The 15,230-nt window shown below is 44.0% G+C and overlaps 1 protein-coding gene across 1 annotated transcript in view; it reads right to left on the bottom strand.

The window, feature by feature from the left end:
• Positions 1 to 657: 657 nt before the first annotated feature.
• Positions 658 to 15,230, bottom strand: part of RAB28 (RAB28, member RAS oncogene family) — a 137,348-nt gene continuing 122,775 nt past the window's right edge. Inside the window, exons 8-9 of the transcript XR_012020850.1 lie at positions 4,285 to 4,422; positions 658 to 789 (exon numbers count right to left, since the gene is read on the bottom strand). The gene's annotated coding sequence lies outside the window, so the exon portion shown is untranslated. The remainder of the gene's footprint in view (positions 790 to 4,284; positions 4,423 to 15,230) is intronic.

Here is a 15,230-nt window from a genome sequence, read left to right as displayed (position 1 = left end):
GAGCATGTTTAGTAGGAGTAGGCCATAATATGGCCTTTGTGCTTAAAAATGCCTGAAGTTCTTAAACTTTTCTATCACAGATCCTTTGAGAATGTGTGAACAACAACCTATGCTCCCGGTGCTTTCCTGGCCCCCTCCTTCTGGTGCCTTTGTGGACCTCCTCCCCCCATGTGGTTCAGGGAGACTGGCAATATCACTGTGTACAGATAGGGTGCAAAAGGGCAACCCAGGCTGATCAACCAGAGTGACTCAAGGCCCTAGCCCAGAAAGTGGTGAAGGCATATCTACATGACCCGTGCAGAAGGGATTGAGAGTCACTCTCTTACCACCTGGAATACTAATCTGGGAGGGGTGAGCATGGAGTGGTTGATGGCTTTTCTGTCTACCAAGTGGAAAGAACCCCAAATCAGGATGAAGTGACAGGCAAGCTGAATTGAGAGGTGGAAAAAGAGAAACAGAATAACCATATTCAGCCATTCTGGAAGCTATTAGTGCCCTGGGTATGAGCCCATGAAAAATAAGCCCATAAATTACCTTTATGTTCAAGGTTTCTGTCTTATACAACCAAGAGAGTCCAGGATAAACAGATCCTCTCCCTAAAGAAAACACACACACCTACCCGTGCATAAAATAATTCATATAATATCAGAGACTGAAGTCCTTCCAAGGATCCTAGGTAGAGAGCCCTGCCCACCCCGTTCTCTCGATGGTCTTAGAGTAGAGCTGATTTTACCATCAAAACCTTCTTCCTCTGCATCAAGTTTCTGTTCCATGTTAAAATGTTAGACCCTGGAAAGGTAAATACCACGAGTCATTACTAGTCAGTAACAACCATTTACAAACAGTTCAAGGATAATAACTATGATTCAGGACTACCCACATAGACTTATTTGGCCACAGATGATGGACAAGTGACATTTGGCTCTTAGGATTTGAGTTCAAGCAAGTCATTTTCCCCATTCGAGTGGTTTCCCTATTTATATAATGAAAAGTCTGGACGTGTGTCCAAAAGTCCTTTCACTAACGGATCTGTTAAATTAGCCACAAGTGCTTCTTCCATCTTTGATTATAATGCCATTTAAAGCCAGGTCAAAAAAGGAAACATTTCTTCAAGGAGCCTAGCACTTTGCCTTCCCCCATCCATGAGTCCCAATGTTACACAGCTAGCTTTGGGTTCTTCTCCCTCAGAGTTGTTTATTAAAACAGTACACAGAGGAGCCTAGCAGAATAATCAGTGCATCCCGTTACCCTTTAATGGATGTTCTTTTAGTTATTTTAGGAAGACTCTAAACTCAATTAAATTCTCAGTGATCTCCCTGAGAGGATTGGGAAATGAATGTAGTAGTTGGCATATATTTATATACTTAAAAAGAGAAAAAAACCAAAACAAACAAACAAACAAAAAACAGAGCAAAATATTTTAAGATACAATGCCCAAATATGTGGAATATTCTCACTGGAAGGATAAAATTTAGACCTTGCAATTTGAAACATGGAAGCGTTTTTGTGTTAAAATCATCTCCAGAAAAAATGAGCAGATGAATCACTGTAGCTGAAATATAGTGTCTTTCTCCTCAAAATAATATCCTGGGGGACTCCTGGGTGGCTCAGCGGTTGAGCATTTACCTTTGGCTCAGGGTATGATCCCGGAGTTCCGGGATCAAGTCCCACATTGGGCTTCCTGCATGGAGCCTGCTTCTCTCTCTGCCTATATCTCTGCCTCTCTCTCTGTGTCTCTCATGAATAAATAAATAAAATATTTAAAAACAAAACAAAACAAACAAACAAAAAAAAAATATATATATATATATACTGGATCCTATTCTGAGCCTCATCTGTGCCCACCCTGAGGTTTATTCACAACTGGCAATGATGGAGGAACAATGGGGCCCCAACAGGAAATATATATATATATGTAGGCTTCTAGCCCAGCATGGAGCCCAACATGGGAACCTGAACTCATGACCCCAAGATCAAGACCCAAGCTGAGTCAGATGCTTAACGGACTGAGCCACCAGGTGCCCCACGGACAGGATATGTTTTAATAAGGTAGAGAGATAAGAGTATCTTGGTAGAGAAAAGGTCACCCTATGAGTTTCTGCACACAAGTTTGACCAGAAAGCAATGTGTTTGTATCTGCGGGTGAGTCTGGGTACAGCTCATGTCGTCAATTAGACAGCCCATAGGTCCTATACTCAGGGCTCAGGCCAGATTGGGGTAAGGGAGGCTGCCATGGAAAAGTAAATCCAAGTCAGAAGAATGGGACAGGTTCAGGACAAGGTACCTGCCACCTTGATGCCAAGAGCAGATGCACCAGCTGGACCTGGTGTGTTTGAGGCCAGTTTCAGCAGTCTTGCACAGACACTGGTAGGCATCTGCAGCCCTCCTGCAAGCCCCAACAAGCACTACCCAGAAGATGTACAGCTCTAGAAACCAAAAGCAACAGAGGAACAAGCTAAAGCTGAAGCCACACAACAGCAAAAGAACAAGTTCCCAGAGGACACAAGATGTAGCCGCTTCTTGGGGTTTTCTGGAAGACTCTGAGGGGCACTTGGAGGCTAGAGTTTCTTCTTACTCCACTCTCACTCCCCCCCACCCCTGACAGTAAGGCAGAGTTGCTTTAATTTTTTTTTTTACATTCCATGGCATTTTATTCAGAGAGCCACCTTATCTTCCCACAAGATGGCATAGGCAGCAGAAGTGCCAATAAGGTAGGCCAAATGGAGCTTTGCCCACCAGTGGTCAAGAGACAATTAGAACATGGAAATCTTGGGTCAGGTTCTACCATTTCGGGCCCTCCATCCACATCAACATTATAGATTAAACAGACCAGCTGCCAGATTTCTAATTCTCCTCTTTCTGGATTCCCTTAGTTCTAAAACAATCCCACACCATCTTCATGGATACCTTTTAACTGAACTACCCAGTGATTACCAAGGTGACAAAGTGAGATTGGAATATTCCAGACACAAAGTGATGTAGGTGAAACTTTAAAATCTTGACCTAAAATGATGGAAGGGTGGGCAGGCCTGTTTACTGGTGAGTGAATACTCAAAATGTCACGTTTATCACTGTACCCTGGTCTGTTATTCACGAATCTATACTGTATAGAACCTGACAACAAGAAGTAAACAACCTGGTTAAAAATGAGACAAAAGACACTAATTGACATTTCTCCAAAGATGAGCAAATGGGCAATAAGCACATGAGAAGATACTCAAAATCACTCATCTTTAGGGAAATAGAAGTCAAAACCACAATGAGACACTACTTCACAGGTAGATGAATGGATAAACAAAATTGCATATACAGCGGAATATGATGTGGCCATAAAAAAAGGAACGACACCCTGACATATACTGTAACATGGATGAATCTTGACAGGAAATAAAACAAGTATGAAAGGACAAATATTGCCTGCTCTACCCAGAGTGGCCACGTTCACAGAAATAAGACAGTGGAATGGTACAGAATGGCATTTGCAGGCAGTGAGGAAGAAGGAGCATGAAGAACTATTGCTTAATGGGAACAGAGTTTCTGTTTGGGAAGCTGGGTAAGTGCTGGAGATGGATGGTGGTGATGGTTGAACAACAATATGAATATACTTAATGCCGCTGAACTGTACGCTTAAAAGTGATTAAAATGGTAAATGTTACGTCATATATACTTTACCACAATTTTTTTTTTTTAAAGAGCATGTACTTTCCACACTTTTCACATGTCTTTGAACAATGATCATGTATCCAAGTTGAGAGTCTGGCTCTGCTGGCCCCACACCATTTGTTAAGATGGATGCCCTGTCACCAAGACATGACTTAAATCACCCGGATGAATAAAGGTTACCCTCCAAAGGCTCCCATTGGCAGCCGTGAATAAGTGGATTCACAAGATCCTGTGCAACCCAGGCTACCACCATGTGGCAGAGAACCGGAAGGGACAAAGAAAAATGGGAGGTGAGGGTCAAAGGGGTGGGCCCGGGCCGTCTCCAGCGGCTGACGGGGCCAGCAGAGGCCTGGGGCTGGCTCCAGGGGAGCCCGGGATCCTCGGCCAGCTTCCTCGCCTGCTCAGCTGCAGCTGGAATTTGCCGGCTTCATTTATGCAGCACATGCGGTTTACAAAAGGGAGAAGCAGCAGCAAAAAAAAAACCACACCACTCCGTATGCATATGAAGCCCTTGTTTAGAGAGTCTCAAAAGGGAAGTTCATAGTCTATAATATCTCTTCCCTGAAATTCCTTCCGGGCCTCCTCCAACCTCAGCACCATATAGAGACATCAAGTGTTTACCCAGATCGCCTCCTGCTTCCTGTGGCTTCTCAGGCCGCCGGCCCTAGGATGCCAAGAGCTGATTTGCTACCTCGACTCTTGCTTGCCCGCTCTTTTCATCTTCACATTTCTTTTTATTTCACCTGTTTGCCCAGAAGACTGGGGAAGAACGTAGACACAGAAAGGTTAGCAAAATAGGCATGATCTGGACTGCGGGGAGGAAAGGACAAAAAATACTTAAACTATAAAAAACACAGCTGCGGTAGCCTCACTTCAGAGAGGCACTGTCACATGAGCTGTCTTCATCAAAATGAAGAAGCCTAGATGTTTCTAAGTGAAACAAAGCTTTCGAAGGTGGTAAATCCTGACATTTCTTACCTTGTAAAAGGGATACTGAGTGACAGAGTCGTGTTCCAACTTCCGGTGCTTACCTGCTGGAGATTTACCTGAGTGACACCACAAGACCACTTTCCCTCAGGTTCTACCCTCTTTGCAGTGGCTAAATTGAGGATTAACAAGTCTCCCAGTTACAAACTTTTCTAAGACATATTTCCTGTCATGTGGAAAAATTCAGGTACTGTGGTAAAGCCAATGAGGAGCCATTGTGTCCTCTTGTACCGTGAAGTCCTTCCTGAGAGGTAAATCTACTCTCCATGTCGCTGTATCCAACTATGAGACACCTGTGGCTACCTAACCCCTTGCCTACTGACTCATCCCATTACAGTGTCTAAACAACTGAAAAATGGATGGGAGTGCCATGTGGGATAAATTTTCCCCACAAACGATTAATGGTGGATCGTTGGCAGCAACTGGCCATAATGCTACACCCTATTACCACCTCCCTGATTTGAAGAGAATAGTGGTAAACTTCTCACCCACCCTGTGGAAGACACAAAAGTGAGCCCAGAAACTCACCTCCATTGTCTTTTACATGCCAAGAGATTGGCTAGAAACCGGAAGCAACCCCACACAGGAAGAAAGAGATGAGAGAATAGAGAAAAGGAAAGGCAAGCAAGGAAGTACGCTTGAAAATCACCTTTCAATTAGTAAACCCACCTAATACTAATTTAGGATAGCAGCCTCTTTAAAAAATAATAATAATTACATTGAGTCAAATAGCAGACTTCTGGATGGACCTGCTTGGCTATTTGTTAATTATTTCCCAATGTGGTAGACACTGTTGGTTGATTGACCCAAATGCCATTTCCAGGTGCTACTTCCTTATTTATGTTTTACATGTTGTTCTTAAAGCTAAAACTTGACCTTTTGGCCTGTCCTGTACTTGGGATGGCCTTGTGACAGTTCAGCTCTGAACCGGAAGGTAGGAAATAGCCTATGGAGAAGGTGCCTGTGGTGGGCAGGATGACAGCCCCCAAAGCCGCTCATGTCCTAGTCTTTGGAACTTGTGAATGCTACCTTCTCTGTCTCAAAGGGACTTTGCAGATGGGATGAAGGTAGGGATCTTGAGATGGGGAGATTATTCTGGATTATCCAGTAGGCCTAATGTTACCACAAGGTCCTCATAAGTGAAAGAGGAAGGCAGGGGAGTCAGGGAAGGAGATGTGATAAGAGAAGAGTAAGAGCAATGTGAGGAGAAAGAGACCCACCTGGCCATTGCTGGCTTTGAGCACAGAATGGGACCATAAGCCAAGGAACACTGTAGCTTCTAGAGCTGGAAAAGGATTCTCCCCTAGAGCCTCCACAAAAGAACACAGCCCTGCTGACCCCTCAACCATAGCCTGGTGAGAATCATTAAGGACTTCTGACCTCCAGAACTATAAGAGAATAATTTTTTTAAGATTTTACTTATTTATTCATGAGAGACACAGAGAGAGGGAGAGAGGCAGAGACACAGGCAGAGGGAGAAGCAGGTTCCATGCAGGGAGCCCGACATGGGACTCAACCCCGGGACTCCAGGATCACGCCCTGGGCTGAGGGCAGGCACTAAACCGCTGAGCCACCCGGGCTGCCCTAAGAGAGTAAATTTGTGTTGGTTTTAGCCACTGTTGCTTTTGTGTGAAACTTATGATAATTTGTTACAGCAGCCAATTGCAAACTATACAGTGTCTCTTCCCAAATAAAGACATGCCACCCTTTTTCTCCTACCCCCTTCTTGCTGCACTGGGATGTGAATACGGAGTCTGGAGGGATAGCAGCCATCTTGCAATCTTGCAGCAACACCCATGAGGATGAAGGGACCATACTCAAGATGGCAGAGCAAAAAGAGTCTGGGTCCCTGATAACTTCACTGTGCCACCAGCCCTAAGCTACTCATCCCTGAATTTCTTATCACATGAGAGAAATAAAACATGAGTGTTTAAGTCACCAAGTGTTTAAGTCACTTGGTGCAGGGGTGTGCTGCAGCTGACTGAACCAGCTCCTGAGAGAGAATTGTTAAATTTTCAGAAACTTGGTGGGCCAAATTCAGACATTATTAAAAAGTAAGTTACATAATCTTACACTCAAACCATTAAAAAGTAATAAATACTCAAAACTCATCAATTCCAAATATTTTCCAAATTTTGCTATATCTATGCTCATGAGGCTATAGAAATGAATTATATCTGAATGTGGGGATAGCATATATCTCTTGACTCCATACTACATGATAGTACACTCTACCAGATACTATATATCTTCCCCACCTCCACATTTGGTGACATCACAATGGGAGCTTGAAATCAGCCCTGGTGGGAGTATTTCCACCATGAAAATCAGCAAAAACTACAAATCAGCATTTTATTTTTCCCCAGAGAGTCACTTGTTAATCATTTACTGGCTCGCCACTGGTTTATGTGTTCTGCAGCCAAATATATTTCTAATTGATGCATCCCTAATGGTTTTTCATGCTACTTGTAGTAAGACAAAAGCCTCAACTTGTCAACTCAAATTACACTTGTAGGAAACTGAGTTCTCCTATTTTCTGTCTTAAGTGAACATTTAGGTACTAGGTGCTATGTGGTTGGCAGACTCTCTTTCTTATTCTACCTCACAAAATCCTTCCTATATTCCTGAAAGGTAAATATGCAAAACCCATTTCACACATGAGTATACCAAAGCTTGCCAAAGTCCAGCCAGTAGGGGCCAAGATAAGACGTGAACACCCTTCCATCTGACCCAGAAATCTGTACTCGTTCTCCAGCAACATGAGGCATTTTGAACATGGCAGGCACTGAATAAATACTTGTGAAGTTATTGAGACAAATATTAACTATTTATTCCAGATAGTTAGGGACCCAAGATGTTGAGCTCATGTGCCAGGCGGCTTTCACACCATATGTGCAAAAGACGTTGGCACCAAGCTACTTTTCCTGAACATCAAAGAGAGCCCTGAAACTCTTATGGTTAGAAGATTGAGTTTCATGAAAGTATTAAATTTATGTTTTTTCGAACAGCATCACTGGGGGAGGGACCGTGGTTACAACTCTCTCATCTTGAAATAGACACAGAGCAATTTCCTCCATTGCTGGTTGTCAGCCTGGCTCCCAATCGTTGCCCCCAGAATTGGCAGAATTTCAATGACTCTAAAATTAATCTGCAGGGCAGAGAGTTTGTCCAGAGCCTTGAAATTCTGGGAGCTTTGCTGTGGTCAAAAAATGGGTGCCTAAAATGGGAAGTCAGGAGGTCAAAGGTGAAATCCCAATTCTGGGCCCAACTGGGAACTTTGGATAATCTTGTGGACACGTTTCTCCCCTGCTTTCATGACAGGAGACGGCACAAATTATTCTGAACTAGAGTGACCGGCTCCTAACAAAGAATTTCTAGGTACATACACGGGATTTTTACAATTAATTTGTTCAACATTTGTTTGGATTCCTCAGGAAGACAGACATGTGAACAGATAAACAGTGTTGATGTATATAGTGGAGAAGACATGTACAGGCTGCTAGGATTGTACACAACCTGGGGTGACCAAGCCCATGACTCGAGGAGGAGGAGGAGACCAGGCAAGGCTTTCTGGGATGATGAAGCCTGAGGTTAGATTTAAAGAAAAAATTGAACTGGAACAGTAAGACACGAGTATAATGGATTTCAAGTAAAGGGAGGAATGCCTCTACTAAGCAATTATGACTGTTAGACGACAAGAAGTTCAGTGTTATAAAGCATGGAGTGTAAGACACAGAGTGGCAGAAAAAGAGCTAAAGGGCCAAGCAAGGGCCAGGATGCCCTTGGATGTCTCTAGCAGGATAGGGAACTTGGATATCACAGGAGAGTACTTAAAGTGTATCCCATATGCAATAGGAAGCCATCAGAAGTTTCAACCAGGGGATGATTCAGCCATATTTATGGCTAGGAACATCCTAAAGGCCCCCAAGTCCATTAAAAGGCAATTTCAGCAGCACCAGTCAGTTAAGCAATCAACTCTTGATTTCAGCTCAGGTCATGACCTCAGGGTCATGAGTTCAAGCCCTGAATCAGGCTCTGTGCTAAGGGCAGAGCATGCTTAAGATCCCTTCTCTCCCTCTCCCTCTCTCTCCTTACCCCCCCCCACACACACACACTGTTTCTCTCTCTTAAAGATAAAAAGAATGAAAGAAAGGTAACTGCAAAAGAATAAATAGGAGATGAGACCCAACGATAGGGCTACAGTGGGAGGGGAAATGGTCAGTGTATAGATTCTGAAACATTCATTGACAGAGTCACAGGATCTAGAGATTGAGGTTAGCACTAGTAGTCTGGGATAAGCCCTGAGTCTCTGGCTTGGTCACCTAGCTGGGGTAGCTTGGGGTAATACCAGTAACTAAGCACAGTCATGGGAGCTGGTCTGGGCAGGAGAGGAGTCATAGAATGTGTGTGCATCATCCAAGGGGAAACGTCCAACAGCAAATGGACATATAATTTTCAGAAGCCATACCTTCTCCATTTTTTAAGCCAATCTAGTGCAAATCCCAGCACACATAAAGCTCTTGACAGGTATTTGTAAATTCTTTTTTTTTTTTTTTTTTTTTTTTGTAATTTCTAAGGATGGAGGCCTGAACAAGGCTTAGAAGAATGGTTCAAGGCGATAACGGAGGTTAGCAACTACTGGGAGTGGTTGAAACTGAAAATGAATGAAATGGCAAAGAAAACCAGTCTCTAAAGTGAGAGGATAAGACGGCCCAGAATGAGATCCTTGGGAGCACCAACATGAGAAATGGGTGAGACAGCCCAGCACAAGGGGATGGAGACCAAGGCACAGAGAGATTGGAGACAGGTGTAGACAGCAATGTCATGAAAGCCAAGGAAGTCAGGTGGAGCAGTAGGGTCCTAAAAATGCACACAAAGAAAGGTCCACAGGAGCCATCTGAGGATCTCTGCAAGAGCAATCTCAGTAGAATAGAGGAGACAGAAGCAAGAATACCCTGGGATGTAACATGGGGGTGAGGAGCGGGAGACTAGGTGGGATCATAGGTGGACTCAAGGTCAAGGGGGGATGTTTTAGGACAGGAGAGCCTTACACATGGCTCGCATGGTTAAAGGGTTAAAAATACAGGCAAGAGATGGGATCATCCATCCTCTAAGATGCCACGGGAGGTTCCCAGGGAGGAGACTGGCAACAGATGTGGAAAGGACTGGTGCTGTGGCTTCATCTGAGATAGTACCTAGAAGACACAGGTAGGCAGTGATTCCTTTGCAAGAACAGAGGACAGAAACAGCATCATTTACTATAGCTTAAAAGCTGGGGAAATCCTCTGTGTCCAAAAAGAGGGAAATGGTTGTATATCTACCCAATAAGATATTTTATATTCATAAAAATAATAGTTACAAGACTATATGACCATATTAAAAAAGAGTTATAAAGTGATGCTAAACAAAAAAGATGAATGATTACCAATTCAAGAGTTAAAATTCTCTTCATAAGAAACTTCAGAAAAGGGGTACCTGGGTGGCTCAGTGGTTGAGCAACTGCCTTTGGCTCGGGGTTTGATCCTGGAGTCAGGGGATCGAGTCCCACATCGGGCGCCCTGCAGGGAGCCTGCTTCTCCCTCTGCCTGTGTCTCTGCCTCTCTCTGTGTGTCTCTCATGAATAAATAAATAAAATAGTTTTTTTTAAAAAAGGAACCAGAAAGATTTCTAAATGATTTATTATCAACTGTGATCATGTTACTGTGTAGAGATTCTGCAGGTGCTTGCTTCTTAGTACTATGTTTTTTATTTTTTACAAGTTTGTTGAATTTATTTTGAAAATTTTTTAAAATAATAAAATAAGACTTGATAAGTTTTTCCTAGTTGATAATTCCCTCCCTTCCACATTAATGTCTCCAAGAATCAGAGCTCCAGACAGCATTTCCCTCAGCTAGAAGTCTTTCTCCCATTCTTCACATTACACATGATGGGACCATCCATCTCCCCTTTTCCTTCGCTGCCCTTCTGCTGGAGAATCTGAAGACTGCCTCTGCCATGAACACAAGGCTTTCAGTTGCTATGTCCAAAGAGCTGCATCCAAACCACAGGAAAGCTTCTGTCCTCACCCATGGGGCAGGTGCAGAGGTGCCAGCCAGCCCTGAAGTTAACACGTGTTCCATTGGATACTTTGCCAAAGGTCTCACCTAATTCTACAAATATAATTGAGTCAGGGACTTTACAGGGAGAAGCCAGGGGCTGGAGGGAGACAGACCTGGGTTAGAATCTCTGTGCCCTCTTCTTACTAGAATAAGACACAAAACTGGAGCTTCAGTTTTGATAAATGTAAAATGGGGGTAATGAAACCTGCCTTGCTGACTTTGCAGAATCATGGGGCACTTGGGTGGCTCAGCCATTTGAGCATCTGACTCTTGGTTTTGGCTCAGGTCATGATCTCATGGGTGTGAAATAAAGCCCCATATTAGGCTCCACCCTCAGCACAGAGTCTGCTTGGGCTTCTCTCCCTCCCCCTCTCCTTCTTCCTCCCTTTCTGCTCCTCTGCCTACTCACATGCTCTCTCTCTCTTTCTAAAATAAACAAATTTTTAGAAAAACAATTATATGTATATACTTATTATATCTATATGTGATAACATCTATATCTAAATGTCTATATTAGAATTTAGACATTTAGACTTTAGAATTTCACAGCCTGGGGTTTGTATTTCCACGTGGTCATTTACAAACTGTCTGAGACCGTGAGCAAGTTACTTAACCGCCAATGACTGAGGATAAGACAGGATAACAAGGGGAGTCTCTGTGGATGCTGGTGAGGATAGATGGTAGTAAAGACCAAAAGAAACAGCCCCTTAAAAATCTTCCAGAATTTGTCTGTAAGCCTCAGCAAAGGCGGAACACACCATTCAAATGTACAAGGGGCTTGAGACAAAAGTTAAGTTTGTTGTAGAAAAATAAGGGTATATATCTGGCTCCGTAGAGCTTGTGCACTGAACACTGCATGGTTAACTTGTGTGGAAAGGTGGCAGTAGGCTTAGCTGCAAGGGTGGGAGAAAGGCAGCAAGACAAGTCCATGTCCCATTCCTGATCTAATACTCACATTTTACGAAGCAGTCAGTGGAAGTCCAGACAGATGAAGCAAATTGTTCTTAATCACATAGCAAACTAGAATTTAGGTCTTCTAAATCTCAGGCTCACATTGCCTCCCAAAATAGCTTGTTATGGTTTTACCAAAAGCAATAGAATGGGAATGTGATGCCTTAAGTTGGACTGAACCAAAGCACTGAGGCTGAGCCATTTCCCCAAACTGCAATTGCTTGAAGGAGGAGTCATTATGGGAAAGGCAAAGCCAACAGTTCCTTAGTTATGCCTGAGGACACATAACCAGTGCACCCAAGCTGATTGACCTGAGAGATTTTCACCTACAGAGTACACGAACATCAGGGTTTGCTGAAGCAGTGACAGTCCAGGCCTGTGGGTATCAACTCATGGCTTCAGCTCTACAGCCACTCCCATATCCTTCAGCAGCATTCATTCTTAAGGCAGGATTGCCTGTGAGGAGCTCTGCCAGTGGGGCTCTCTTGAACCTTCAATCCAAGTGACATGGGGTCATTTTCTATCTAAATTATTGTGTTTGTTGCTTAAGATTACTTTGGCTGCAAGTAAATGAAGTTTACCTTGAATTAGCTTAAGTAAGCCTGTGAGTTTCTTGTAAGGATACTGAGTCTCATTCGAGGACAGACAGGTCTTTGGACTCTAGGATTTAGAAACCAGGGGTCTGAATGCCATCAAAAACTCTGTTTCCATCTTTCATTTCTAAGCCACATTCCATTTCTAAATTCAGTAATCCTAGAGAAGGGACTCACTGGTCCGTTTGGGTCAAGAACCCACCCTGAGTTGACCAAGGAGGCAAGAGAGGGTGAGGTGCAATTAAATGTTCCAGTTTCTGCTTTCGTTTAAGGATGAGCTGGGGGCAGACAGGCACTGAATGTTTGTTTTAGTATTTATTAAGTGTAGGGCTCTGTGCTAGGCTCCAAGAGAGAAGAGTAGCAAGGGAAACAAAAAGTTGGTGAAGAATCAGATTCCTCCCTTAAGGAGACTCCCACTTTGGGAGGGAACATGACATAATACAGCCTATGCAGTGCCACTGCCATGGGGGTGAGGGGTAGAGATAGAATGAAATCCCTTCTTACCCAGGGCTTGGATTCTGAAGTTAGGAAGCAAAGCAAAAAAGGTCTGCAGTCAAATATGATTGCCCTAAATACTTGAATTACAGCCAACACAACAAGATCCTCAAGACAGGAGACAAGCAGAACCAAACCGACTCAGCATAGAACCACTCACTCCAGGGTACGTGCTCAACTGCATGGACTGACAGGCAAAGCCACCCACATTATTTATAATGTTCTCTTCTTTTCATGCTGTTTTACCAAGTGTGTGGAGTTAAAGCTTCAGAAATTAAAATACATTTAGGATGAGACTCATTACCTTGCCAAGCCACACAGCATGGAGCTTGAGAACCAGAATCAAGTTCGGGGTTGCTTGATTTCTCAGTCCACGATCATGCCCCTACCAAGTGTCTCCCATTCTCTGAGGCTTTTAAAGTGGAGGGCCTCTTTAAAGGCCTTTCTCCTCCTAGGAAATCCCTGGCCCCGAGCCCAGGAGAAACTGAGTGCTGCTCAGGTAGATCCATGTGAGTAGGGTTAGGTTGGGCTAAGCAGAATCAGTGGGTCATCTGGGCAAGCACAGGGGTGGGCAATTCCAGGGCAGCTGGTGCAATGTCATTCACTTTCCTGGGTTGTATATGCTATAAAGAGCTTATCAAGGAGATGTTTACAAATGGGGTGTGGGCGGTGGGGAGCATTGCTGTTTTTAACAGATTAACTATAACATGTTGGTTCAGTGACCTCTTAGTGCATTTCCACGAACTGCTAGTTTACTCTTGACTCTTTCCTGGGTGGTAGGCAGATAAAGAGGCTGCCGGGTTGACAGCAGGGAGGCTGGCCATGCCCAGAGCTTACATTAAGCGGCAAAGCATGGACTCTGCAGGCTCTGGTACAGCCCAGAATCCAGCCAGAACTCACATTTCGCTCTTTCCTATGTGGCCATCAAAGACCTTTCACCTATTCTCTCCCCTCCACTGCCCCTCCCGCCCCTCCCAGGGTGCCTCTCTGGCCCACTCTGTGCTGGGAATCCTGTCCAAACGACACACTAGAACTTAGCTGTTGCTGCCCCAGTCAGATACATATTCCGGTCACAACCACTTGGGTCAGGCCGAGAGGACCCCAGGGCAGGTCCAAGTATATTTTCTTATCTGGAAAAGGAAAACCCACTCTCTGCAAACATTAACATGTACTGAGTCCTAATCTGTGCCGGCTGCTCTCACTGCACTAATTTTGCTTAACCTCAAAACTACTCCAACAGGTAATATTCTTCTCCTCATAGTTCTCGATAAAACCGAGGCTCAGAGAGTCAAGTTAACCAAACTGATGCAATTTACAGGTGGTAGAACCGAAGTTCTCACTTAGTCTGTCAGATTTTAGTATATATGTTCTTCTCACAATGTCGTGTGCCCTAATCCATGTATCCTGACTTTTCTAGGAAAAGGAGGCATTTGTCATTTTCAGAAGGCTTGTGGTAACGGCGCTGACAGTGAAATCCAGTAGAGGCAGTTTTCTTGAATCATCAATGAGCGTAAGAATCAACTAGGGAGCTTGTTAAAAGCACCAATTCACAGAGATTCAGAGACACTGGATCTGCAGTTCAGCCAGGAAGCTGCGTTTTCAATCATAAGCAGCCGTGGTCATTGTGGTGCAGGCTCTCCAGAGGGCATATCAGGGGGGCCCAACCCCCAAGAGTGCAAGTGTCTCAGATGAGAGGGGTTATCAGCTCCTATTCCATTCCTTCTTTCCAGAGCTTCCCTAACTCCCTGTAGCTGCACCTGTGTTGGCAGATTCCTTTGGATGTCTAAAGAGCCACACTTACCTTTCCAGAATTTCAATTTGGCTAAGATATCCTGTGGCCATGAGCTTCAGTGAAGGCTAAGGCACTCCACATACGAGGGGCTGAAACTTGGGAGAGTTACACCGACGATTCTTAACCGTAGATGTGTGTATGCACATACATGCTCACCTGAGTACACAACAGGGCACAACCGTGTTCAAGTAAACCAATCTCTAAGGGTATAACCTAAGCATCGGTATGTATTTTAAAAGCTTCCCAATTCTCTCTCCTCCAGAGTTGAGAGTCACTGGCCCTAACCTTTTCCATTACCACTAGTCTGGGCTGAGCATTTGATAAAATTCTGGCCAACAAAAGAAATGAGAAGTCTTCTGGGAGGTGGGGCTTTGAGGACATTTTTCTTCTTTCTTTAGAGGAGACATGAGGATGGGATGGACCCCCTTTCCTATTTCTGACCTTTGGATTTTGCGCTATAAAGATGTAAAGCCTGGAGTTACTGCAGCCATTCTGGGACCACAAGGCAGCCAGCCTAACTGCCAACAGACTGAGAAAGGCAAAGAAGAAAGGAAAGCATCTGGGATCTTGGTGGCGTCTTTGAGCAACTTAGTTTAAAAACCCTGGAATCAGCTTACCCTGAGGATATTTGTTATAAGAGGTGATTGATAT

The sequence above is a fragment of the Canis lupus genome, chromosome 2 (assembly GCF_048164855.1).
Source record: "Canis lupus baileyi chromosome 2, mCanLup2.hap1, whole genome shotgun sequence".
NCBI lineage: Eukaryota > Metazoa > Chordata > Mammalia > Carnivora > Canidae > Canis > Canis lupus.
Note: the sequence above shows the minus strand (reverse complement) of the source record. Positions and strands in the feature narration are given on the sequence as shown.